The sequence below is a fragment of the Macaca nemestrina genome, chromosome 10 (assembly GCF_043159975.1).
Source record: "Macaca nemestrina isolate mMacNem1 chromosome 10, mMacNem.hap1, whole genome shotgun sequence".
NCBI classification, from domain to species: domain Eukaryota; kingdom Metazoa; phylum Chordata; class Mammalia; order Primates; family Cercopithecidae; genus Macaca; species Macaca nemestrina.
In genome coordinates, this window is record NC_092134.1 from 139,771,877 (window position 1) to 139,799,132 (window position 27,256).

The 27,256-nt window shown below is 46.5% G+C and overlaps 1 long non-coding RNA gene across 1 annotated transcript; it reads right to left on the reverse strand.

Annotated features, from left to right (window-relative positions):
• Window positions 1-542: 542 nt before the first annotated feature.
• Window positions 543-4,500, reverse strand: LOC139356919 (uncharacterized). Its single transcript, XR_011609451.1, has 3 exons — window positions 2,556-4,500; window positions 1,525-1,789; window positions 543-946 (listed from the first exon to the last, which is right to left on the reverse strand). It is a non-coding gene; the product is annotated as an uncharacterized lncRNA (long non-coding RNA).
• Window positions 4,501-27,256: the final 22,756 nt, after the last annotated feature.

A 27,256-nucleotide genomic window follows, 5' to 3' on the forward strand; every position in this document is an offset into this window, starting at 1 on the left:
TTTTTTTTTAAGGAAACGCAGCACATTAGGAGTTGAGGTGAAGGTACTGACTGTCTTTGTGGTTTGGGTGCAGTTGTTTTGTTTTGTTTTGTTTTTTTACCAGGATTCATAACTGGGGAAATAAAAGCACCTCTTTGCCTGCATAACTTTGTTCCCTTCCTTTATTGCTTTAAATAGGCAAGAGGTGGTTTGCCTTCCTTTCACTGCTAATGTTTGCTTTGTGTTCCTTAACAAAAATAACTTGCCCTTCATATTGCTCTTAAAGGTCGCTAAAGACCCCCTCCCCCCTTACTCATTCCACTCATTTGTAACCAAGATCCTCAGTGCTGCTCACGGAGGCTCCCTCAACCCCATATCTTCTGTGCATAATAAAGCAGTAGATGGTGGGTCCAGTTACATTAAACATCAGGTAATATTGGTACTTTTAACTTTGCTATGAGAGTCCTCAAGATTGAAGCATTATCCTCTGCTTACAATTGCTGTAGGCAAGAATGTGCACCAACCCTCCCAGGAGTATAAGGATCATCACCATCACCATCACCATTGTAAGATGACAGCCTTTTACAGTTCACATATCTTTGTCCTGGTTATTCTCCCTCTTAATCGTTGAGAGTCTTGTGGCCAGGTGTGGTGATTCATGCCTGTAATTCTAGCGCTTGGAGAGGCCAAGGCAGCAGGATTGCTTGAGAGGAGGTGGAGAATGCAGTGAGCTATGATCTCGCCACCACTGCGCTCTAGCCTAGGTGACAGAGCAAGAGCCTGTCTCGAAAATTATTTTAAAGGAGTCCTGCAAGATAGGTGTGAATTCTTCTAGAGCGCAGCTGAAAAGTTAAATGGCTTGTCCTAGAGTACACAGCTCAACAGAGCCCAGAGTAAAATTGAAATCCAATGCTTTTCCATCTATGCTGCATGAACCTCCACTAGAGTTTTATGAAAGTCCAGCTTCCTGGCAATAGGGAGAAAAAGCAATTATAGCCTTTCTTGATATTTAACCTAGCTAACAACTTCAGCCCAGAGAAAATCTTCCAAAAGTCCAAGACAGACAGGTCTGGATTTGTATACTTTCACCCATCAACCATAACCTTAAATCCGAAGCCAGGAATTAGAAAGAAATTCTCAGGGTAACATGATTACTTCAGTCATGAAGTCTCGCTTCCAGCACCCGTGAGACTAGCCGTGAGATTTGGGCAAATTACTTAACCTTAATTTCCTCAGTCTGTAAAATGGGGATATAATATTGGGTAACACACTAAGCATCATGTCAGGGATATAATTTGGGTGTTTGTCTCCATCCTCCCAGATGTCTCTGATCCCACCTTAACCAAATCCCAAATTGGCCTTCCTCTGCCAATTTCACAGTTTCTGTACATATTTTCCAGGCACTTCTACTACTCACCACCCCCCAAAAGGGACTGAGCCCTAAGCTTGTGCAGTGATTAATGCTTTCTAAGTCTTTTCCATCCGCCTGCCGTTATGCTACAAGATCTCTGGGTAAAGGACTAGCCAGGTCCATCTAACACATACTTTGGTGTGACTTAACAAACTGGCTTCTACCACGCTCAGCCTGAAGTGACAGTGCTTTTTAATGTTGGTTGCAGGTGGGAGACTGTTGCCCCCTCCCAAGCACTTCAGCTTCCTTGCACGGCCTCTCCTTGGCTTCTGTCTGTCCCTGCCAGCAGCTCCTCATGGGACCTATCCCGATACTCCAAGAAAGCAGAAAAGGGAGTTCCTGATGCAAAAAGTAAAGAGCTTTCATCTGAGGAAGGTGAGTCCTTTTAAATCATCAGGCCTGGAGAGACAGTAAAATGAGAGCAATCATATCCCACTCCTTCTTTTGAGCTATATATTCATTTTTAAAAACTGCTTGCTTTCGCCACAGGTAGCTATAATAATGCCACACTGGACACTATCACCTATAGTTTCATAATGAGTAGCCAGTCATTCATTTATTTCTGTAAACCAGTAAGAATTCTTGACAAATAACCCTGTACCAGCCCACTCTGTCCCCCTTCTTTTGCCTTTAAAATCCTTCTTGTATCGTACATATACCGTATTTTCTGTATCCCATCTGTCATTGAAGGGCATTTAGGTTGGTTCCATGTCTTTGCTATTGTAAATAGTGCTGCAATGAACATTCGTGGCATAAAAAGGAATGAGAGCATGTCTTTTGCAGCAACATGAATGGAGCTGGAGGCTACCATCCTTAGCAAACTGACACAAGAACAGAAAATCAAATACAACATATTCTCACTTATAAGTGGGCACTAAATGATGAGAACACATGGACACAAAGAGAGGAACAACACACACTGGGGCCTATCAGAGGGTGGAGGTTGGGAGGCGGGAGAGGAGAAAAAAACTCTATTGGGTACTAGGCTTTGTGCGTAAGTGATGAACTAATCTGTGCAATAAACCCTCGTGACATGAGTTTATCTGTATAACCTACACATGTACTCCTGAACCTAAAATAAAAGTTATTTTTGTTTTGTTTTGGTTTGGTTTTCTAAAAAACCTGCTCTTAACAAAGGCTGTAGGAAGCTCACAGCCAAGGGTACCTGGGTCTGAGTCTTCCTGGCAGCTGTCCTCATTTTGGTTCAAGTAAACTTTAAATTATACTTTGTGTCTCAGCCTCTTCCCTTTAGGTTGACACTGAGCAGAGTAAATGACTGAATGGCCCCTGCTTCTCTGTCTGAAGCTTGGAGTCCTCATAAGAGGACTTCCTGCTCTGAGATAGGAGGGAGCCTGGCTCAGAAGAAGGAGCTTGTGTCTGCTGAGGACACAGTTCCATCCAATGAGGTCAGCAGGGCTGTTGGCAGCTTCCGTTAATTCTGCTGGGGCAGGCAAGTGGCAAGTGGCAGTTACTTGAGCTGAGGATGCTGGGATGGATTTTTACATGAGAAGTTGGCCCTTAAATCAGCAGCCCAACTTAAGTACCCAAGGAAATGGAATAGTGGGGAGAGGGACATCACACACACCACCAAATCCTCTTGTTAGTCTCTGGTTTCCACATCCTTTTCCAAAACTTCAGGCCAGCTCACAGCCTCACTTTTCCATCTGTTTGCCATTCCTCCAAAGTAGAGCTTCCTGCTGCTACAGGAATAGCTGAGAAGTGGGAAAGATCAAGGGTTGTAAAAGCTGCCCCAGACAATCTACAAAAAGCTTTGCTGGAATTAGGTTGTGCATCTCTGAACCTGAGCTAGATCTGTTGGGTCAGGGACCATGCTTACTTACTGGCTCAAGAATTGACAGAGGAGGTGACTAAGAAATGCTTGTTTGATGAATAAATAAACAGCTGACTGTTTCTATGAGCCTGAAAACTGCCTGCACCAGCACAAAAGTAAAACCCCAACACCCTCAGGCCACACCTACCGGAAAAATATATGTCAGCCCCAGAGAAATGTGGGCAACATGAGGCAAGTCTGGAACAACACAGGAAACTGCTCTCCTCCTCTTCTGGCCCCTCTTCCCCTGTGATGCTCAAAATCCCATCAAGGCTGGACATCCAATCAGCGGGATGTAAGAGGGTCATTCTTCACTGTGGCCATTCAGAAGTTTCCCGGAAACCTGGCTTTCTCTTGTCCATTGCCCTATGAGCATGGTGGTGACAAGCTTGGGCTCTGAAATCAGACAGCCCCAAGTTTGAAACCTACAGCTTCTTGCTAGCTGTGAGACTTGGGCAAATTACTTAAACTTAATTTCCTCAGTCTGTAAAATCGGGATAATATTGGGTAACACCCTAAGCATAATGTCAGGGATATAATTAGTGCTCAATAAATGTATCTCTATTACCCCCACATCCCATTCTGCCATTCCCTTCTTTCTCTTCCTCCCGCAAACCTTCATCATTGCCTATGAACAGCCAAAGGGTAAAACAATCACAAAACTGGGCAGTCTTGGACAGCCCAGAAGTTATTTACAAGTCTAAGAGTAACCACTGCAGTCTGCCCAACTGCCTGGCCTTTTGAAAAGCACACTTAGAAGCTAGTGATGTCTATAATCCCACAGAATTTCCTAGGAATGACAAGGACGTGTATTTACAAAGTTACTCTTGACTCTTTAAAAGAAGACAACCGTGTTTTGCTCCCAGGGTATCTCAAGGGGCACCTAGATTGCTGGGGGCCTGTTGTCCAACAAGTAATGCCACCTGGAAAAGGAGGTGTGACCGGTTTAGAGTCCAGATCTGAGAACTGGGGGAAGCCACTTCGTGTCTTAGTTCCCTTACGTGTAAAACAGAGGGATTGGACCAGATGATCCGTAAAGAAACTTCCGGGCCGGGCGCGGTGGCCCATGCCTGTAATCCCAGCACTTGGGGAGGCCGAGGCAGGCAAACTACCTGAGGTCAGGAGTTTGAGACCAGCTTGGCCAACATGGTGAAAATCCATCTCTGTTAAAAATATAAAATTAGGCCGGGCGCCGTGGCTCACACCTGTAATCCCAGTACTTTGGGAGACCGAGATGGGCGGATCACGAGGTCAGGAGATCAAGACCGTCCTGGCTAACACAGTGAAACCCTGTCTCTACTAAAAAATACAAAAAATTGGCCGGGCGTGGTGGCGGGCGCCTGTAGTCCCAGCTACTCAGGAGGCTGAGACAGGAGAATAGCGTGAACCCGGGAGGCGGAGCTTGCAGTGAGCCGAGATCGCGCCACCCCACTCCAGCCTGGGTGACAGAGCGAGACTCCATCTCAAAAAAAAAAAAAAAAAGAAGCTTTCAATGTTAAGACTTAAAGGGTAAATGGCTCTTTGATAGAGAGGGACCATAGAAAAGAAGATCCACACAACTTAACCTCCCAGGGGACAATTAAGATGCTTTAATGTGAAGTGAATGACGGCGTGGTAGGGTTTGATGTGAATGTAATGGCATAGGAAGGCTGGAGGGCTCGGGGGTCCCTCAACCTCATTCTCAGCGCCAGATGTGGTGTCTGGAGCATCTGAAGAGGGGCTAAGAGACTCCATCCTCACCCCAGCTCTGAAGATGCCTCCACCATAAGAAAGAGACAGGGAGCCCCTGACTCTCTCTGCTCCCACGTTGGAAGACAGGGGAGGAGGAAGGCCCTAGCATCTTCCATCACTGCTGCAGACACCAACCAACCCCCTGCCCTTCTCCCTGTTCCTCCTTTTCAACTCTCACCTGGGCCCCCACCCCAAACAGCTCTCTGCTCCCCTTTAGGTGTTAGCTGCACTTCACCGGCAAAACATCTTTCTTTGCCAATTTTTGTCACAAATTTTGGCATAGTGTTTGCATACATTTGCAGTTAGGATTCAAGAGACCCTGACTCCAATGGTGTAAGAGAAAATAATCACGATGACTGCACTTGCAGTCAAAGGAGGTTCAGGAGGCACACTTGATTTGCTACACAGGGCTGGGAGAGGCACTCAGTATGTGAGGCTGGGATGCCCTGACAGGAGCTTCCTCACGATCCAGGAAATCAGAACTTTTTCAATGTTGGCTTCAAATCATGGCTAATAGGCAGAAAAAAAGCTCTTCTCACCATGAAGGAAGACTGGGGAGGTGGGAAGGGGGACAGGGACAGGGCCCATCTATTCCATCCAAGAGGGGGCAAGGAAGGACAGTGGCAAGTTCAAGTCTGGAGCTGTTTCCTCCCAATAGTGAATGTCTGGTAACTTTGCCCAGAGGTTCTGATTTTTCTAGTTAGCCAAACGGGGCTCTGATTTCTAAGATTAGGTTAAATCCAGAACAGTTTGGGGGATGAAGGAATCTGGTTGAATGATGGGAGCTGGAACCATTGCCCCACCACCAGCAACACCTTAACAGAAACAAACGTCTCTGACCGCTCATCATATCCACAAACAGTTTCAGAGAAGAGAATGTCCCAGCTAGAAAAGCAAGTGGACGAGTGCCGGCCCAATGAGGCCACTGATTTGTGAGTGGAGACCTCTGAGCAACTTGGTAAAGAAAACAGGGTTCAGCCTCCCCCCGAGAAGTGGGGCACTTGGGAAAACCTCCCCAGATGAACAGACAGGAAGGAGGAGCTCAGTGATAGCCCTCAGAAGGGAGTGTCTATCCACCGGCCACAGTGATGACTGGGGTGACACCCATGCCACAGAAAAACACAAAAGTCCACCAAAGCCAGTTAAAGCAGACATTGAGTTTATTATTTGCCAAAGAAGAGGAGGGTCCCATTTCATTAAGAAAGGTCAGGACCGTTCTCCAAATTGAAAGTGAACAGGACAGATATACTGTGGAAAAGTTTTGTTCAAAGGTCTGATTGGCTCAAAAAGCAAGATGTAAACTCTTGGGACTGGCTGCTGTTCTGATTTTGTGTCACAGAGGCACAAGCATGGCTCACAGGAGATCCTGGATGGCTATGACCTGTGGTGCGTGGCCCTGGCAGGCTGGTGTCTGTGCCTCCTCTCGTCGAGGTGGGATTTTTCTCTGACATCCACTTGGGTTAAGAGTGAGGAGCCTTGGGGCCCTTGGGCCTGCTGCATGGCTCTGTGCCCATCATCACCCGGCTTTCTAATCCTCACCGCCTAGGATGGAGAGATATGCAGCCCTCCTGGCCACAGGGATGAGGAAACCTCATGAAAGCAGTTGGAGAATTTTGTTAGCATGTAGCCATCATATTTTCTAACCATGAAAACTGAGTCACAGGACAGCCAAGCCCCGGTAAGTTGGAGGATACAGGATTAAAACGCTGCTGAATGGATGGGGGGGAACGGCAAACTGGGCCAGGCACGCTCATGCTTATAATCCCAGTACTTTGGGAGTCTGAGGTAGGTGGATCACAAGGTCAAGAAATTGAGACCAGCCTGGCCAGCATGGTGAAACCCCATCTCTACTAAAAATACAAAAATTAGCTGGGCATGGTGGTGAGCACCTGTAGTCCCAGCTACTCGGGAGGCTGAGGCAGGAGAATTGCTTGAATCCAGGAGGTGGAGGTTGCAGCGAGGGAGCCAAGATCCACTGCACTCCAGCCTGGCAACAGAACGCCATCTAAAAAAAGAAAGAAAGAAAGAAAAAAAGCAAACTGCAAAGGCCTAAACCAAAATTAATCACGTCCAAATCTGGGTGGGAGGGTTGCAGATTTTTATTTTCTTCTTTTTTGAATGGGTTTCCTACGTTATCCTTTGCTATATTGATATTCTGTATTATCCAAATTTTCAACTATGTGTAGTTTTGAAACTATATTTTTAAAAATGTTTTTGATGCAGCAAGGATGAGCTCAAGGTCAAGGTACTATAGACACAAAGGTGTGCACAGGTCAGACGTGGCAGCTCACGCCTGCAATCCCAGCACTTTGGGAGGCTGAGGTGGGAGGGTCGCTTGAAGCCAGGAGTTTGAGACCAGCCTAGGAAACACAGGGACACCCCGTCTCTACAAAAATTAAAAATTAGCTGGATGTGGTGGCACATGCACCTGTAGCCCCAGCTACTCAGGAGGCTGAGGTGGGAGAAGCACTTGAGCCGGGAGTTTAAGGTTACAGGGAGCTATGATCCCTCCACTGCAGTCCAGTCTGGGTGACAAGGTGAGACCCTGTCTATAAAAAGACAGAAAAAAATGTGCTCAGCAAAGTCAGGACAATTCTCCCAGAAGAGGAGTTGAGAATTGAGAGCTTGTGGCTAAGCCTGGCAGCCCAGATAGGCCTGCCTCTGCCCTCCCACAGCACTGAGAGCCCAGCAGTGCTCAAGGGCACCAAGCCTGCCCTCATGGAGCTCACTCAGACACTGCTGCTGCAAAGACACCAAACAGCACCTCCCCTTTAGGAGACGCCTCTTCTGCAAACAAAACAAAACACAACAAAACAAAACAAAACAAAACAACAGCGCTCTTCTGTTCACTCAAACCAATGGTGGCACAGTAGTCCCAGTGGTGGCGCTGGGACTCTATTCCTCCGGCCTTAGAGTTACCTTGGCAGGTGAGGTCAGCCAGGCCAGAGCCTCCACCTCCTTAACACTGCTAGGACATCAGCCACAACAAGAAGAGACACATCCGTCCTCTGTGTTTAAAGTCTTTAAGGGAGCCCCAGCTGCTGTTCTGTTGTTCATCTGCTTTCCAGGCTAGAGGGTTTCGATTCTCTCTGTGTGGTGACGTTTGTTTTTTTTTTTCTCTTGTTCAATCTTAGTCAAGGGGGTAAGAAACGGTGGTTGTTCAGGGCGTTTGGCCCCTTCTCACGAGTTCCTCACTGCGCTCCCCTCCAGGCCAAGCCAACTCACCCCTGCACCGTCCTGCTCAAGGTCAGCTTCCCCACTGTCCACTCATTCCCTCGCCTTTCACCCTCAGCCTGTGGGTAATTCAGAAAGATGGTCCCGGGCATTGGGCGAGGAGAAGGCTGTTGGTGAACTGGGGGATAATCGGGCTGCACAACAAATCGCTCGTGATGCCAGTGTGTGCTCGTGGGCCCTGCCCTCCCACCTGGGAGAGGAGCTTTGCTTGTGGTTTCAGAGTTTCTGGGAGTTCCTTGAAATTCTGTGGAAAACAGTGTGGGTGATGGATATGTGGGTGCTAGGTTTTTTCCCTTGGGAGGCGGATCCGTGATCCAGAAGAATGTCGTAAACACGTTATTTAACAGCTCCATTTTCTAATGAACCACCCCCAGAGAAATTGTAGTTTGGGCCATGGAGAACGGTGAGGCTGGAAAAGCTGCAGGCAAAGGGAGGCCGCCACTTCCCTCTCAGAGGTGGCGCTTGGTGTGGCAGCCCTGGCATACCTGGATGTGGTCACTGGAAATGTGGTTTAAGTGAGCAAGAAAAGCACTCTTAGCACCTAGCTCATGCCAGGAGTTGGGCTAAATAGTTTGCATTTGTCTTCCTGAGTGAGCGTCACAGTTTCCCTGTGAGGTGGGACTTATTATCCTCATTTTAGAGATGAGAACACAGGTGCAGAGAAGTTAAGGGACTTCCCCGTGTCACATAGCCAGCAAAGAGACAGAGACAGATAGAGAACTAGGACCACGTGGTCAAAGGAATGTGCTGTTTTCACAGCATCCTGCAGCCCTGTCCCATCTATGGTGTGTCACTGAGGGGTGTGCTGGGGGGCACTGGCACAGACATGTCACCTGCCCTCTTGGAGCTTCAAGTTCTTATACCTTGAACATGGAAATAAAGTCCACCTTCCTTGCCTCCACTTTCTGGCTATTTGTCAAAGAGCAATTAAGAGAGCCACGAGGACCAAGCCAAATTCAGTTTAGCAGGCTCAACCCTGCCTCCCGCTGACCCTCCAATTCCAGCAGAGGGTGCGGACGTGAAGGCCCTTGGCCAGGTCTCCCAGGACCGAGCCCAGAGAGCAGGCTGGCGTGGTGCCTCCCCCATGCACACACTTACTCCCATACGTGTGTGAAGAGCTTGCATCACAAGTCAGTGAGTGGCATTTCTTTTTTCAAGGTGGCAGGGGGAAAGGGCATGAGTCAATTCACCTTAGGGAGAAGGAGGGCAGAGCGTAAGTGAGGGCAGCATCCACGCCTGAAGCAGCTCACCCCTCCCTCCATCCTGTCTGTGGTTTCTCTTGCCCTCCTGCCTTCCACACCCCCAGCCCAGGTTAGAAGGCACCTCCCCTCACCCTCATCCTCCACGTCCAATCTGCAGCCACAAAGGGTGCGAAAATTAATCTGGTGCTTTCGTGAGGGACTGGTGTCATAGGACCAACAGGTTTGTATGCCCACTGCACAGTGGCAGACCAGGTAGCAGACCAGTTACACAGTAACAGACCTGTTATGCTCACTGCACAGTAACAGACCAGTTACCAGTTAGGGCTGCAACAGATAGAGTTTGATGGTCACAGGGCACTGAGCCAAGAGATGGGAGGAGCCCCTAAACTCCATCTCCCCCAGGATTTCTGGGCTGGAGTCTTTAAGGGGATGGTGGAGGACAAGGGACTGGAGAATGGAGCTGTTGATTGGCTGGGGTAAGGGGGATGAATTCATCAGAATGTAGAAACTGCATTCTTTGGTGAGTCAGCTCCTATGGGGTCCTTTAGACCAGCTGACATGGTAATTTCACAGGTATGCAGGACCTGAAGGAATATCTCAAAGGGAAGACTTAACATTTCGAACTGTTCCAGTTGTTATCTGTAGGACCCCTAGGGTGACTCTAACCTTGTAGTGGGGTCTGTGGGATTCTAGGTCAATAGGCAGCAAACAACACGAGGAAGCAGGTGGGAGCACAGGGCGACCTTCGATGGACACCAAGTGCACTGCAAGCTGGATTTAGTTTCCCTTCTCCCCTTCCTCTGTTCCTGATTCATTTTATAAAATTTGTAGGGGTGCTTTCACTGGGAGCGCTGCGCTGCCTTTGAACTTGGTCTCCCACTTGAGAAACGCCACATGTCGCTCTTGTCCGCCCTCTCTTCCCTGGCTCCTGCTCCTCCTCTCTCCTCGAGGGCTGGGCATGAAGGGCTTCTTTTGTGGCTTAGTTTCCCTTCCTTCCTAGACATCCCCCTCCCCTAGAGTGCTTTTACATCACGTGGCCTTTCGTTAATGTCAGTGATTCAAACCTTAAATGTTCTCCCTCTGAAGTGAGTGATTCTTAGAGGGGAGCCCAGGTAGCCACCTGCCCTCTTGCTCCCTATGGCACCAACACCCTGGTCAGGGACGTCTGAGCCAACAGCAGCTGCCTTGAGGAATCTGGTCCTGGGAATCCATCCACACACTCCCTCTCAGGGAGTCAGAAGAAGCAGCTTCAGGAGAGAGCAAAATAGAAGCCAAAAGACACACGGCACGGGGTGGGTCGGGGGGGGTGGCATTAAGCTGCCGGATATTGAAGGGACAGCAGGGGCTAGGAGCAGAGACAGAGCCGAGTCAGATGGGCCTCAGGGTTTGGCCCAAGCCCCTTTGAGCCCTGTGGTGCTCCAGTTCTCTAGAGGCTGGGCTAGGCTGATGCCTGCATTGCTGTGCCTGGCCTTCCTGCAAGCCCTCCGCCCTGAGGTGACCCGAGCACATCACTGCTTCTTGAAACCTGAAACAGCCCATGGTAAATATGCCATGAGGAACACACGAGGCGCCCGTGTTGAACGCTCAGGACAAGGCTGCACCCAAGGCTGCAGTCATTTTCAATTGCCAGAGCAGGGCTGGTGTCGGAAGCCCAGACCCAGCAGGAGCTGAGAAATAGACACAGCGGGCAGGACACGGGGGTCCACAGTCGGGCCACATCAGGACACAGACCCCAGGGTGCCGCAGGAGATGTGCGGGCAGAACAGACGAGGAGATGGCCAGCATGGCTGCACCCCAACATTTGCCCTGGCTGTGAAGGGCAGGCTCCCCTCCTAAGGGTGTCCCCTGACCGCGCTCACCGGTTCCTGACCCAGACACCTCATTCTCAGCCCTACTTCAAGGTCACAATGGCATGCGGAATGCAGCGTCTGGCTTCCCCAGTAGAAAGCAGGGCCTCTGAGGTCAGAAATCATGTCCGACAGCACCGCACAGTCCCAGCAGCAGTAGCCTCCAGGGGACTCAGGCAGACTTGGCAGGGCTGGCCTGAGAATCTGCATTCCCCATGCGCTCCCTCACCTGCTAATGGTGACACCCAGCCTCCAGTGCAAACTGTAGCCTTTGGGGGTCTGCTGCCAGACTCAACACTGAGGTGCGAGGCCCAGGAGTCCTAAGGGTGGTGTTTGGTCATACTAGGCCTGTTTAAAGGGAGCCGGGACTAGAGTGGGCGAGGGGCAAGGGGAGGGAGGGAACCGCGGCTTTCCCGCACCCTTTCAGCAGCTTCCGTGGCTCTTGCTGGCCTTTTCCATCACAGGCCGCTCTTCAGGATGGTCTCCCGGATGGACCTCTCTCCTCTCCAGCCTACCTGCATCCCCGTGCAGTGGCCTCTGTGCATCGCTCATTTCATCTCCTTTCACGCGATCCCAGTTCAGGGGTTTAGCTTCTCTCCCCTCTTAGGCTGTAAGTTCTGAACAAGCAGGAATGCTTTCTTTGTGTGGATTTTTTGTTTGTTTGAAATGCCAAGTAAGTGACCGATCTGCCTGTTGGTCCATGGGACTTGCTGAATAGTCTTCTCACCACCCCACTCGCCCTTAAAGACACTGGCTTCTCAGGCCTACAGCTATTTCCACAGCAGCCTCCTGGCAGCCAGCACTTTCCAGCAGGACCTAAGCTGTGGCTTTACCTCTCCTCTGCCTTGAACATTCCCCAGTCCAGGTCTTCACCATCTGGTGAGGCCTGACCTAGGAAGCCCAACCTGGTGAGGCCGAAGTCCTGGGAAGAGGCCCAGAAGAGAGCAGACCCTGTTCCTAGGATAAAGCAACGTGCTCCTGGGCTGCCCTGCAGGTGACAATCCTGAGATGTGGGGCCCTTAGTTACCATAGGGGATTAGAGAGCTGGCAGGGACCAGAAGAGGCCACCTAACCCAGGCTCTGCTTCTGGACAGGTGATCCCCCAGCCCAGGGCAGCTTTCAAGGAGACCACGCAGGACATTCTTAGATCTATCTGGTGGGAAAATGTATGAAAAATGTGGCTAGAAATAATTCTCAAGTTCCACTGAAGACTTCTACAGTTTCCTGTGCTCTTGCGTGTTGCCAATAAGTGGTCTCCTTGTGGTGGTTTTTTTTTTTTTTTTTTAATTTAGGTTCAGGGGTACATGTGCAGGTTTCTTATACAGGTAAACTTGTGTCACAAGCGTTTGTTGTACACTTATTTCCTCAGCCAGGTATTAAGCCCAGTGCCCATTAGTTCTTTTTCCTGGTCCTCTCCCTCTTCCCACCCTCTATCCTCAAGCAGGCCCCAGTGTGTGTTGTTCCCCTCTGTGTGTCCATCTCTGTGGTCTTTGAAAGCAACTAAGAGGGTCCCCGTTTTCTCAGCTCAGCTCTCTGGAAGCCGAGCAGGGCAGACACTTTCTTCCTAAAGAAAATTGCCGGTTATGGGAGGTGTTTTTCATCTTCACTGTCACTAACAGTTTTTGACTGGGTGTTGTGCAGCTCATTTATGTGGAGAAGCCACATCTATCTTCTCTACTCCTCAACTGCCAGGCAGAGAAAAATGGCGGCAGTTTTCTTCGGAAACACCATGAGGCACAATGGATCAAGGTTATGACTGGAATCAAAGAAATTATCAATGTCAAGACACTCCAGTTAAGGCAGTTCCCATGGAAAATGTTCCAGTGGCTTCCTTTAAGTGAACCAACATGTAGGTGGAAAAGTAGAGTCCTCACGTCATCATAAACAGCACTGTGGCCTAAGCGGGTGGGAAAATGCATAACTCTTGACTAACCAACTCGATAGAATGTCTAACTATTGGAGCATGAGAGCACAGCTAAGCACCCATGTATGCCTCACAACCAATTTGAGTCCCTGCAGGTCAAGCAACTAGAGAAAATAGGCAGCCTCCTGAATGCTGGCTGGGCAAAAGCCAACTTAGCAACCAAGAACAAATATGCCAACAATCACAAAACATTGTTCAACCTGAGTATAGAAAGGATCTTTTTTGCACATGGATGTGTCTTAGACGCTCTACAGAGTGCTTGCAAATAGCAGGATGTGGTAGAAAGAGCACGCTGGGCTAGGAATCAGAAGACCGGAGTTCTAGATCTTGTTCTTCCACAGCTAGCTGCGAAACTTCAGGTGCGTCGCTCCCGCTCTCTGGGTTAAACATGCTCATCTGTAAGCTGAAGAGGCTAGATTAAAGCATCTCAAAGGGCTCTTCCAGCCTGAAATCTTGAATCCATGACTACTTCCTTGGCAGTTTGTGAGCCAATCACATAAACAGAGCTCCTGTGCTCTCATTTCTAACTCTGGTGGGAGTTTTAGTTCACCGTCAAAGTAAAACAACATTGGTATAGACCAGCAATGTGTTCTAGGCATCCCTGGGGTCCCAAAACATTTGGGGGGGTCAGCAAGATCAAAACTGCTTTCATAACACAACTAAGATGTGATTTGCCTTTGTCCCTCGTTGACATTGCACTAAAGTTGCAAGAGCAGCGGTGGTGAAACTGCTTTGCCTTAGCACAACTCTAGGCAGTACTTGCGTTACTAGTCATCATGGTGTTTACAGCTGAGTGCTTGCAGAAGCAAAAGAAAGCCAAGTTTCATTTGGAAATGTCCTTGACGAAACAGCAAACATTTTAATTGTATTAAATCTCAACTTTGGAGTACACTTTTTAAAATAATCTTTGTGACAATAAGAGAAGTTCACATAAAACATATCAAAGCAGGATAGCTGTCTTAAGGAAAAGCAGTGTGGAATTGAGTTGCAGGCTAAACTAGCCACTTTTTACGTGGAACATTCTTTTTACTTGAATTAACAATTTATGATCTATGGTTATATAGACTTTGGTGTTTGATAGCTGTTTTCTCAAATTTAAGTGAGCCATTCACTTCAAGAAAGGTAATTGATAGTAATTTGACCAGTGACATAGCCTGAGCTTTCAAGAGGAAATTGGAATTTTGGAAAACTTGCATCTGCTCTTGTATCCTTGATAGCTTTTCAATACTTAAAAACATTTCTAAGATTAACAAATGTAATTTCTCTTGTATAATGAGACTCGTCAACATTTAAAAGAATGACGTAAACATTTTCCAAATGACAAGTATACGATGTTACAAAAGCTCATGTGGGTAAAACATCCAAGATAAACCAATACATCTTAATGTAACAGAGTAAGAAAAGTGTACTGATATGGTTTCAGATTCCACATTAAAACTAACATTTAAGAAACCACCACTTTTTGAGTTTTGGTGCAGTATCAAAGAATAATATTCACTATTATTCTCCTTAAAAGCCAGTAAGATACTCTTTTAACTATCTATGTAAGGCTGTAATTTCACCATCCACCTCAACCAAAACAAGATATGGCAACAGAATAAATGCAAAAGCAGATATAAGAATCCAGCTCTCTTCTATTAACCAAGACATTTAAAAGGATTTCCTATTTAATAAATGGTGATGGGAGAACTGGCTAGGCATATGCAGAAAATTGAAACTGGACCCCTTCCTTACAACTTATACAAAAATTAACTCAGGATGGATTAAACACTTAAATGTAAAACCCAAAACTATAAAAAACCCTAGAAGAAAATCTAGACAATACCATTCAGGACCTAGGCACGGGCAAAGATTTCATGACAAAAACATCAAAAGCAATTGCAACAAAAGCAAAAATTGACAAGTGGGATCTAATTAAAGAGCTTCTGCACAGCAAAACAAACTATTATCAGAGTGAACAGATCTCATAAAGAATGGGAGAAAACGTTTGCCATCTATCCATCTGACAAAGGTCTAATATCCAGATTCTACAAGGAATTTAAACAAATTTACAAGAAAAAAACAATCACATTAAAAAGTGGCCAAAGGACATGAACAGGCATTCTCAAAAGAAGACATTTATGTAGCCAACAAACATATGAAAAAAAGGTCAACATCACTACTCATTAGAGAAATGCAAATCAAAACCACAATCAGAATGGCGATTATTAAAAAGTTAAGGAACGACAGATGCTGGTGAGGCTGTGGAGAAATAGGAACGCTTTTTCTCCACAGAGAGTGGTGGGAGTGTAAATTCATTCAACCATTGTGGAAGACAGTATGGCAATTCCTCAAAGACCTAGAACCAGAAATGCCATTTGACCAGCAATCCCATTACTGGGTATATACCCACAGGAATATAAATCATTCTATTTTAAAGATACATGCACACGTATATTCATTGCAGCACTACACACAATAGCAAAGACATGGAATCAACACAGATGCCCACTAGCAACAGGCTGAATAAAGAGAATGTGGTACATATACACCACGGAATGCTATGCAGCTATAAAAAGGAACGAGATCATGTCCTTTGCAGGGACATGGATGGAGCTGGAAGCCATTAATTATCCTCAGCAAACTAACTCAGCAACAGAAAACCAAACACCACGTGTTCTCACTCAAAACTGGGAGCTGAACAATGAGAACCATAGACACAGGGAGGGGAATAGCACACACTGGGACCTATGGGGGTGCAAGGAGAAGGAGAGCATCGGGAAAAATAGCTAATGTATGCTAGGCTTAATACCTAGGTGATGGGTTGATGGATGCAGCAAACCACCATGGCACATGTTTACCTATGTAAACAAACCTGCATATCCTGCACATGTATCCTGGAATTTAAAATTAAATAAAATAAATTTTTTAAAAGATTTGCAAAATAATAAAACAGTGGTTCTCATTTAGGGTGATGTTGTTCTCTCTCTCCATCTGTCCAGGGGATATCAGGCAACTTTTTGGTTATCAAAGCAGGAGGAGGGCTTTCTACTATCCTCTAGTGGGTAGAGGCCAGTGATGCTGCTCACCATCTACAATGCGCCGGAGAACTTCCTACAACAAAGAAGTATCTAGTCTAAAATTTCAATAGTGCCAAGATTGAGAACGCTGATACAAAATAATGCCACTCTTCTCACTGATCTTTTTGTTTCAAAAATACGTATGTCAGCTTATTATTTTTAAATGAACTAATTTTTAAACTTTCCTTATTTAAATTTGTAATACAATAACTATCAATAGACGTAACCTGCATAAACAAAAGCTCTTTGGCGCCCTCAATGATTCTTAAGATTATAAAGGGGAACCAAGCATGGTGGCTCATGCCTGTAATTCCAACACTTTGGGAGGCCAAGGCAGGAGGATCACTTGAGGCTGGGAGTTCAAGACCAGCCTGGGCAACGTAACAAGACTCCACCTCTACAAAAAATTTAAAAAAGAAAAAATCAAACAGGCATGGTGCCACATGCTTGTAGTCCTAGCTACTCAGGAGGCTGAGGCTGGAGGATCGCTTGAGCCCAGGAGTTAAAGGGTAAAGTGAGATATGATCGATCATACCACTGCACTCCAGCTTGGGCGACAGAGCAAGATCCTGTCTCAAAAAAAATTGTGAAGGGAGTCTAAGGCCAAAACGTTTAACTCTAGATGTAGACAATTGACCATAGAGATTAGAAAAGTCGTTGTGCTAAGCCTCCCTGCACATCAGTTCCTATAAAAATCAGAAGCACAGCAGGCGTGCCCAAGGACATGTAGTTTTTCTCCTGAAGAAAAGAATCATCTAAAGTGAGGCAATGTAAAGAGGTCAGTGCAGGGGTGAACACCCATTTAAGCCTCGATGATGTGTCAGGGTCTGTGATGGCTGCGAGAAATGCAACCACGACTGAAACTCCTCATTATTCCAAAAAACCTACTGTCTAGAAGGACAGAGAGACAGCTGAGATTTTGATTGACATGTGGTAGGGAGAGGGGGGATGGATGCGTGGGTAAAGGAGGTCAGTGTGGAGGGGCTTGGGTTAGAGATGAGGCAAGGGGACAAGGGAGGCTTCCTGAGAAACAGATGTCTGTGCTGCGTCTTGAAGGATGAGTGGGAATTTGGTGACTGAGTGCGAGAGGCCCTGTAGGAGAAGGGGGGTGCCTCAGCTGTGGGAACAGCATAAGCAAAGGCCCAGAGGTGAGAACCAGCATGGGGTATTTGAAGAAGACATGAAAGCAGGTAGAGAAAGCAAAAAACAGACTGGAGTGCACCCCCCAACAAAACAAATGTAATGTCCCCAATAAAATTAAGATTGTTTGAAAATCAAGAAAGAGCAGCACCACTGACATCAAACATCTACTCTGTTTTTGGAAGAGAGTAGCTGCTTCATAACTTAGGTGCACGGATACAAGCACCTGTTCTGGAAAACAAAATGAGACTCTGCTCTTGAATCTTGATACAAAGGGAAATGCTCCTGCTGTCCTTTCCCCTTCCAGGTGCTTTTCGGTCTTTGCACGAGTTCTGTCTCTGGCTCATGAAGGCTGCCCAGAGTGGTCACTGTAGGTGAACAGGTCCTTGGGAGCTAAGGGGGAGGAAAGCCCAGCCACTGGGGGCTCCTCAGCATGGACCCCGGGACTTCACTCCACATAGTTCATAAAGGGGATGTGTGGTTAGTTCATGGCACACATGTGGAATCATTTTTCCCAGCAAAGGAGTCGGTCAAGGTGGCTGAAGGTTTATTTCGGAAGCAACGGATCAACACCATTCTGAAAAAGCTGTATGCTGTTGTAAAGCACACAGAGGCAGAGGGAGGCCCTGTGCGGTACGTCAAATAAAAGAGGAGAGGGAAGAGAAAGAGAACGTTTTCTGATGGTAATCCACGCCCACCTATTCCTACCGGCAGCTTTCATCAAAGGTTGAACTCACCCAAAAGACGCTCCGGCATTTGCCCAGAGGTCCTCAGGGAGAAGCTGGCCTTTCCAACAGGCATCGGTGGGTGGCAGAAGAAACCTACATGACACACAGCTGGGACTCTGTTTCCAACAGAAGTCTGATTGAAAGCCCTGGAATTAAAGAGGGCTAGACAAGTCCCCAGACCGGGGGCTTGGGTCCCTCAGAAGGCCTGTGCAGGCTGGTGGCAACCTCGGCCGGTGTTTGCCAGAACAGCATGTGGCCGAAGGAGCACAGCTGCAGCCGGAGCAAGATTCTACAGGCAGTCAGGCTGGGGACCGAGGCGGTGCCCACAGAGAGAGCCGGCTCACAGTAGTCTGCAGGTCGAGAGGATTCTACAGACAGGAGCAGGTTGAAATGGGACTCTCAGAGCAGACTGGGAGCAAGCAGGAAAGGAATAAGGATTTGACTGGAGAGGAGGTGAGTCTGCCTTCCAAGCAAAATAATTCAGTGACAGGCCACCTAACATAAAGGATCTCATTCTTAGGGACCTGGTCTTAAACCCCTCTTGCCAGTAATCTGGTGGTCTAGTGTCACTCATGGGCTTTAGGAACATCTATGGGCCAAGGGAAGGAGGGCAGTGCGTGTGCCCAAGGAAGTGAGGGTGGGGAGGGGGAGTGAGCAACACGTCCCCAGGAGGGCCTTGGCCGTCCCTCTCCAGTGATCCAGGATGCTGTAGGAGGCCTGATAGTGAAGGCTTATCAATCTGGTCTCTGAGTCCCAGTGGAATCATATGGGTACCCCCTACCAATGGGGCCAGGAGCTAGGTGGCTCAGGAAGGCTCTTCTAAGTAGTCTGATGGTCTCACAGCTGACCGCAGTGAATATCACCTTGGTGTTTATTCCACCATTGCAAACGAGTGGCTTCCTGTTTCGCCAACAGATGTGCACTTTGCATACATTATACAACACATGCATGTGTATGTGGGGCCACTGGAGAGTATCTCCTTTTCAGAATCACCAGCATCAGATGTATTTAGTCAGAACAAATGACTGTGTGCAGAGCCGTTCCTTTCACCTTTTCTCTTCACGCCTCTGCATCAGACAAGCAAATGGAGCTGATCCCTGTGGAGTAATACCGAGAGCTATTTGCCTACACAGGCTACCAGAAGTCAGTAGCTGAAACACCATAACTGCAGTAGTAACAATCGCTGTTAGAGGAATAGCTAACAGTGCCAAGCACTGGGCTAAGTTTTACAAATATTAACTCATTTAATTAGCAGTAGCTGATATGGCATTTTATAAGCAACTTTAAATCAATAAAGTGAATTACCTGTGTTTGGCGACTAATCAAACACAAAGGTTACGGCATCAACTCACTATTACACCACACTCTGGGCAGGCCCAGCCCTCCCAGGGAAGGCAGTGGCTAAGCCACAGGCTACCAGGATCGTTCCTCCCCGGCCATCTTTCCCTGGGCACCAGGAGGGTTAGCATTTCCCTGTCTTCATGCTAGTTTTGTTTAAGTAGTGATGACAATGAGGAAAACCCATGAGGCAATGTGGATGTAACTCTGAATTCATTATTTACACGCTTGGTCTGATTAAAAGTTGGAGCAAGTGGTCTCCACACTAGAGGCTGTCTCCAAGCCACAGCTCCAAATAACCTTTTATGCTTCACTCAAAATCTCCCCTTCCTACCAGTCATTCCTTTCTATGGCACCAAGCCCTCGCTTCCCCATCACCCCTAACTTTCCCTAAAGGGAACGGGGGGATCACAGGTGGTCAAGCTCCAGATGACCATGGGCTTCCACTACCCACTTCGGGTTTCCTTGCAATACCATAGCCCCAGGTGGGGTTTGCTGCCAGACACCCGAAAGGGCATGTGCAGGGTAGCTCCAATACAGCTCTTCCTCAGCTCGGCCCTTCACATTGGTCCCTTCCACTCTTGCCATTGGGCAAAGGCAATTTTCCACTGAACTGCTGTAGTTTTCTCCTTGTTTGACTCTCTTGCTCCATGACGTCTAGGGGCCTGCACAGTTTCTCTTAAATGTGCCAACCTAACTCCTTAAATAGAAATTGTGCCAACTGGCATGACCTTGACGCCTTTCCCTTCCCCTCTCATATAGACTTGACCTCTAAATTTCCCCTCTAACCAAGACCTTCGCTCAACATTTACTGATCACAAAACATGTCTAGAAGCAACAGAAGATGACTAGAGTGTCAGGTTTTGCAAAAAGACTAAAAGTGGGTGACTTCAGAGGAAAGCTCCTTGCTCCTCTAGGATTTTGTCCTAGCAAGGCTAGCTCTGGGGCTGCTTAGGACAGTGGTCTCTAGGCTGTTACCTGGGCCAAGTGTCCTTCCCCTTCTTCCTGCTCACCTTAGAGGTCTGCAGGCCAAAACAGTACAAAAAGCAAGGTGGCAGAGTCAGATGAAGTCAATGCCAGGTTTAGAGGCATGGTGGCCAGGAGGGCACTGCATCCAGGTCAGGGGTGATTACTAAGCATTCTGGGACAAGGACTTCTCTTGATCCAGAACTGCTGGAAAAAGCTCCATAGCACATCTGATGAGGAAGGAAATTAACCCAAGTCCTTGGCTGGGTTCTGGGCTAAGAGGAGATAGGACAATGAACCTCTCATCACTGGTCATTTCTATATGTATACAGAAATGCATGAAGACTTTTAGATGGTGTTGTACATAATATAATGAAAATATAACAGGGAGATGTGATAGAGTGAATGGCAGGGGGATCCTTACATCGAGTTTAAAGCAATGATGTTTAGGCTGAACTCAGACAAAAGAAGTTCCTTGTCTTTTGAGGGGCATGGATTACAGGAGAGAGAGCTAATGCAAGTCTCTAAGGCAGGAACAAACTTGGGGGACAGACACAAAAGCAACTGTGGCTGAAACCACATGGGATCCAGGGGCTGGCAAGGCCAGGTGCTGATAAGGTTGGCAGGGTCCAGGCCCTGTGCAGCCTCTAGGGAGAGCGGAGTCTCAATTTCATTGCAAATCTGATTGACAAGCTTTGGAAGGTTTAAACCAGGAGGATGATGTGATCGATTTACTTTATAAAGATAACTCCAGCTGGTCTAAGGACAACATCTGGAGGCGGAGAGAGCACAGGCATGAAGACTGAGTAGGAGGCTGCTGTAGTGCTCCAAGCAGGAAATGACCGTGGCTTTGGCCAAGCTGCATGTCGTGGAGAGGGAGGGAACTGTATCCATTTGGAAAATGCTTTAGAGGTCTCTTGACAAGACTTTATGGTGAATTGTATGTGAGTTAGACAGGAGAAGGGAATCAAGGATGAACCTCTAAGGTTTTGGCTTAAGCAACACGGGGCGAATAGCGGGGCCATTGAGTCGGGTGGAGGAGAGAGACAAAGCCGGTTTGGGGAATGGGGGAGGCACAGTCATTAAGAACTCTGTTTTTGGACACCGTGAATTTGGGTATTAACAGCTTATAAAGTTTAATGCTATCATAGGATCCATAACACCTGCCAGGAACTGTGGCTTTTTCACTGGGGTGTTAAGTTCCGCTGGGAAAAACATCAGCAGCACCCACAGTGTGAGATGTCATCCTCAAGGGCAGCAGAAAATGGCAGTGTCTTAGGCTCACTCACTCATTCACTCATCCCACAAACACACACATGTACGTTCCAGAAAGAAAGTCCCTCCGTTTCAATAGGGGACTTTAGATTCAGAATCTATCATTTTACTTTCTGAAAAAGTATCTTTCTTAGTAGATATGGACATAGAAAAGCACAAATAAGGACGGGAGCGGTGGTTCATGCCTGTAATCCCAGTACTTTGGGAGGCCGAGGCAGCTGGATCACGAGGTCAGGAGTTCGAGACCAGCCTAGCCAATAAAGTGAAACCCCACCTCTATTAAAAATACAAAAATTAGCCAGGTGTGGTGGCACACACCTGTAGTCCCAGCTACTCGGGAGGCTGAGGCAGCAGAATTGCTTGAACCTGGGAGCCGGAGGTTGCAGTGAGCCGAGATTGTGCTGCTGCACTCCAGCCTGGGTGATACAGGGAGACTCTGAAAAAAAAAAAGAAAAGAAAAGAAAGAAAGAAAGAAGAAAGAAAGAAAGGAAAGAAAGAAGAAAGCAAGAAAGAGAGAGAAAGAGGAAAGAAGAAAGCAAGAGAGAGAAAGAAGAAAGAAGAAAGAAAGAGAAAGAAAGAAAGAAAAAGAAAAAGAAGAAAGAAGAAAGAAAGAAAGAAAGAAAGAAAGAAAGAAAGAAAGAAAGAAAGAAAGAAAGAAAGAAAGAAAGAAAGAAAGAGGAAAGAAAGAAAGAGAGAGAGAGAAAAAGAAAGAAAAGAAAGGTACAAATAAGGCCATCACCTACTTTAGGAAATGCATCCAAGTGGTGGCCCTGGACTGGGCTCCCTAGCCCCATATCACCTCCAGGCCGAGCCCTGGCGTCCCATTCACCTTGCAGCATAGATGGGAAGTTTCTGTTTCCCGTGCCAGGAGAACAGGCAGCCGCACCAGGAGGGACTGGGCTGTTCACATGGGGGTGACAGATCAGGAAAGATGTGACCAGGAGCCCAGGCAAAGCTTCCCCAGCCAGCTCCCATTTTCTCTGCCTCCCTACACACAGTTCTCAGAGGCAGGCTCTGAAAAGTCATTGTCCTTCATGCCTTTGTTGTTTTTTTTTTTTTTTTAATTTCTCATTTTCAACTTTGTATTTCTCTGCCTTTTCGGTTCAAAAGAAAAAATAATAGCCACCCTGTCATTAGCTCTGACTTTATCAAGCCTTTGGATTGTCTGAGTTGCCAAACATCTTATTCCAATATTATTTTCATTGTTCTGCTTTCCTTGAGTTCCTTTTGTCCCATTTCTAACTTTTTTAGCTTGATGCTGAGTTGCCCAATTCATTTTCACACTTTCATTTTTAGCTATGTTAAGAATTCAATGCTATTCATTTTCCTCTTTGAATAGCATTTGCTATAAGTTTGGATGTGTTGTGTTTTCATGGTTAGTATTTTCTAGACAGTTACTCAGTTTAGGTTTTGATGATTCCGGAGTTTATTGAGGGGAGCTTTGTGATTTCCACAGTTGCTGTTTTTACTTCAATTTCTGTTACCTGTTTCTAAATGTACCGAAATGTCATTACAGAAAATGATCTCCATTAGAGAATTTTATTTTTCAAACAACTTTTACGTTCTCTTTGTAGTTTAAGGGTGAATTTTGGGGAATGGCTCCTGGTCACCCAAAGCTAAACATTTATTAAATATTCCCAATTATATTCCACGAATATTCTACATCCACAGGAGTTTCGAACTCTCCCAGTGGAACCATCTGCTGTGCCAGCAGAGCTTCATGAGTGACTCTTCAGGGATGGCCAGTGCTGGCTTTGTCTCTCCTCATTAATTCCCTCATTCATTCCTTTGCAGGCATGTGGAGCACTGAGCGCCCTCTGTGTGCCAGGCCTTTCCCGGGCACTGGGAAGACACAGGTATGAGGCCCAGTGGTTACAGGTGGTCTTGTGATGGCCACACGGGCAGTAAGCAAAGGCATTTTGGAAACAGAGGGAACAGCAAGTGCAAAGGACAGGGAGGTTGATTCCTCTGGAGAAAGGGAGCCCTGGCAGCATTGAGGAAATGTGAGCTGTTTATTTCACCAGAAACACGTCTTCTCCACTCTCTCAGAAAGCAACGAAAATACCTTGGTTTTCTGTATGTACTTACTAATATATTCATTATGAAACAAACAAAATACTTTTAAAGAGATGCTACAAAAGTAAAAAAAAAGTTCTTAATATATAACTTTAGTGATTAATTACACAAACATGTCTGCTGTCATTAAAATATTATCCATAATCATATTATTCGTGAGAGCAATGTGGTAGAATTTGCATCATTTTTTACATGCTGGAATTATACTTTGAGATACATCAGTTCAAATATCCCAAATATCAAACTTTTGATACATCAACTCAAAATTTCCATTTATTTTCATGCTTGCTTTTAATGTTTGTCAGAGCTGAAAACGATAACTCACAAGGGTGCAACTGGCACACTGAACAAAGTGTACTGTTAACAAGAGGAAGTAAATCCCTATCTTTAGAGAATTGGGGGGTTTAAGGCAAGTTCTTGTCTGATCCAATTAGATCTTCATTGTTTTTAGCTCATGCTGACACTGTTGGAAAGATTATTCCAGGCACAGAAGGAGGGTTGATTTTCCCATTTTCTTGCTGTTTTCTTGTCCTTGCATAATTAGTGTTCTTCAACCCACCCATTTCTTTGCAGGAATCTTTTTTTTTTTTGAGACGGAGTCTCGCGCTGTGTCACCCAGGCTGGAGTGCAGTGGCGCGATCTCGGCTCACTGCAAGCTCCGCCTCCCAGGTTCACGCCATTCTCCTGCCTCAGCCTCCGAGTAGCTGGGACTACAGGCGCCCGCCACCACGCCCGGCTAGTTTTTTTTTTTGTATTTTTAGTAGAGACGGGGTTTCACCATGTTAGCCAGGATGGTCTCGATCTCCTGACCTCGTGATCCACCCGCCTCGGCCTCCCAAAGTGCTGGGATTACAGGCTTGAGCCACCGCGCCCGGCCTGCAGGAATCTTTAGAGCACTCATTCACTTCGTGAGAGTTCCTTTGGTTCAAACTAAGTAACACAATGTAATGGAACATGGGCAGATCGTGGAACGTTGCAATACGAAAGCTAACAAACTAGTCAGGAGGCCACTGTGCACACCTTTGTATGACGACCCTCCTCCTTTCCCCAATAACACAGATGTAATGTGACTGTCTGACATCACATCTATGTTACTGGGGAGAGGATAGTCACCAGTCACTATCCAGATAGGTTTTTTTGTTTTTGTTTTTGTTTTTGACGAAGTCTCGCTCTGCCTCCAAGATTGCAGTGGCGCGATCTCGGCTCACTGCAACCTCTGCCTCCCAGGTTCAAGCAATTCTCCTGCCTCTGCCTCCCAAGTAGCTGGGACCACAGGCGCGTGCTGCCATGCCCGGCTAATTTTTTTTGTATGTTTAGTAGCGACAGGGTTTCACCATGTTAGCCATCTTGATCTCCTGACCTCATGATCCACCCGCCTCAACCTCCCAAAGTGCTGAGATTACAGGCGTGAGCCACCACGCCAGGCCCAGATAGGTTTTTAAAAATGTAATCATCAATTATCAAGATCTAAAATCTTCATTTTGCACCTCAATGGTCTGTGTGGAGACCCCCGTGTAAAGACCATTATACTTGTTTTCCAGATGTGAAAGATGAGGCACAGAGAAGGGGCAGTCTGCTCCAGGTCCTGTAATTATTACAGTCAGGATTGGAGTCCAGACACCCGGTGCTCTCTCCATACTACCGTGGTGCCTGACTCCTACTTCTGCCACAACTGCCCTCTCCATTTCTGGCCCTGTTTGAAGCCCCTAATTCTCACTGAAAACAATAAATGCTCCAAAATTAAGACAACAATTTCACACACAGAAGAGCAAATGGGTGGAGGAGAACGAATTTAGCCAGCAGCAAAGACAGCAGAGCCACTTTGTGGTTACCATTAGGTTAAGGTTGAGCCCCCTAGAGACACCCCCGCCTTTGTTTCTCATGTGAACCCCTCTGAGTCAAATAGTAACAACAGTAGTTGCTGTGACTGGAAGTTATAACACTGAACTCCTGACTCTTGAAAAGTGTACATTGTGAGAGCAATTGTTGGGAATGAACACTGTTAGCAGGGAGCTAGCAAAGGTTTTCTGCTGCTGAGTCCATCAGGAAAGTCACTGGGATGTAAGCTGAGAAAGGGAGAGGGTAAGGTTTCAGAGAAATAAGGGAGTCATTTAAAAATACATTGATTTGGTTTGTTTTTGTTGTTGTTGTTGTTGTTTTGTTTTTCCGAATTTTTACTTTTTGTGTACCCTAGAACTTAAAGTATAATAAAAAAAGAAAAAAGAAAAAAGAAAAATGCCACTAAATAAATAAATAAATAAAATAAGTAAGAGCATAATTGGATTGCTTGTAACAGAAAGAAAGGGTAAATGATTTGGTTTGTTTTTAATGGTTACAGAACAATAGACAATAGTCAGGTGAGCCAGGTGACATCTCTCAAGCTTTCCCAAGGCGTAACATGACTGAGAGCCCACGCTGTTGAGACCGTCAGCACCCAGGAGAGACAGGGAGAGAAAGACGTCACCTGGAATAGTGTCATCTGTCCAAATGAGAACATTAAAACAGACGGGTGGAAGGAGCCAATGAATCTAAGACTTATTCAAGTTTAAGTGAAAACAAGTCGTACAAAGTTGAGATAAAATACAGAACAGAGTTAGATTTGTTTTTACTGCTTTTATTATCTAGATCACAAAAAATATAAATAAAATGTAAACTACACATCAAAAGATATGCATGATACATAAAATTAACTGGCATCTGGCCAACTGTGATTTTCTAGCAAATATTTTCCTTAGGGATTAATGTTTTTAAAATACATCTTGCAAATCAATGTGAAAAACATTAGCATCCAGTGGAACTGTGGACAGTGCTCTTGAGCAGAAAATCACAGAAAGTAAAATATTGTTGAAAATTAGATGTTTCCATTTGAAAAAAAGGAAAGAAAAAAGAAAAAGAAATGACCATCAGTTTTAAAAGGACACGTAATGCCAAGAAAGTAATCCCTGAATCCCAAAGGGCAAAGAGCATCCCCGTAAATAGAACATACTTAGCTTCATGAAACTCACTACTCTGTTCTTATTTTCCTCATTTCACTGCTAGCCGGTGACTGAAGTCAGTCTGGGTCACTATTTGAACTACTGACCTAGAAAGTTCTGAGTGCACAGATAAGTAAGCCTGTGCAAATGGATGGAGGGGTCCTAATCCACATAAACACTCAGGATTGCTGGGATAGCAAAGGAATTTGCCATCAGTGCATTTGTCTGGTGGCCCCGAGGCCTCGTGGGAGAAACGGAAGACGTTGGGACTACCTGCCCCACATCTGGACCCTAGGATGAAGAGGCTCTACCCAAAGACCATGTTGATATCACGGCAGGAAGGGAAGCTGCCCATGAAAGCAGGTGTCATGAGAAGAACGCTCTGCCCTGGAGGGCAGCAAGCTATCAAGGCTGACGGCCCGACCCCACGTGCCCTAAGGAAAACTGCCAGTGGCTCTGGTCACTTCACACAGGGTGTGGCAGTGGCTGCAGCCCACCAGCCACATGGGCGAGAGAAGGGTCCCTGAAACTGCGAATGAC